Raw genomic sequence first — 903 nt, forward strand, 5'->3', positions numbered from 1 at the left:
AGACAGCATTATAAATATTGGACTGCGGTCCCTTTAAGAGTTTATCCACGGACCCAATATACCGTTACACAACATGCGTTCTCTTTCTCAACTATTTAACGTTCCAAAACTGACTGAGTTTAACTGGATACTCGCCAAAACGGGCATTTTGACATAATTTTTTATGTATTTGAACGTTTTAGCGCAGTTAGCCACTCATTTTGGTATTTGTGGCTCACAAGCTGTTTGAGACTGAGCGCGGCTTGTAGATCAGTGGTGGTGCGCACGCTTTTGGTGTAAGCGTGAAACCTGCGGGAATGACTAAAATATTGCGCAATACAAGCACTATTTAACCGGAGCGAATGAGACGTGTGTGAGAGAGAAGGGGTCGTCGGAGAGAAGAGAGCGAGAATGCGCGGCTGACGTTTTTGCCCGTGCAGCTGGTAACAAAACGGATCGGCTCGAAATCGGAAAGAAGTGAGACTGACCGGCCGATCACCGATCCGGGCCGATCATGAGGAAAATTGGCCGATTCCGATCCCTGGCCGATCGATCGGTGCATCTCTACTGACGTTAAAAATACACGTAGTTTCTAGGAATACTGCTGCTTCCGCACTGCTAATCGATGCATGGTTGTGATGGAGAGACGCTCTGTGAAAGAGTTAGAGGAGGCCCCAGGCTTGTTGCAGAGCGGTTGCACCAGCGCACAAGGCTGGTCGATGTGCATTTGCGCCAAGACTTGCTTCAGCCTGCCCACTAAGGATGGGCGTATCGATCCAAAGTATCGATATATCGAAAGTATCAATAGTCAAACAAAAAATATGGATACTTAGGTGTGTTATATTTACCAGTGATTTTGTTAATTCAACAACAACAAAAAATAATGTGTACAATATGCATTGAATTGGACGAATAACCTTTGTT

This window comes from Sinocyclocheilus anshuiensis, unplaced genomic scaffold (genome assembly GCF_001515605.1).
Source record: "Sinocyclocheilus anshuiensis isolate Anshui unplaced genomic scaffold, SAMN03320099.WGS_v1.1 scaffold476, whole genome shotgun sequence".
Taxonomy (NCBI): domain Eukaryota; kingdom Metazoa; phylum Chordata; class Actinopteri; order Cypriniformes; family Cyprinidae; genus Sinocyclocheilus; species Sinocyclocheilus anshuiensis.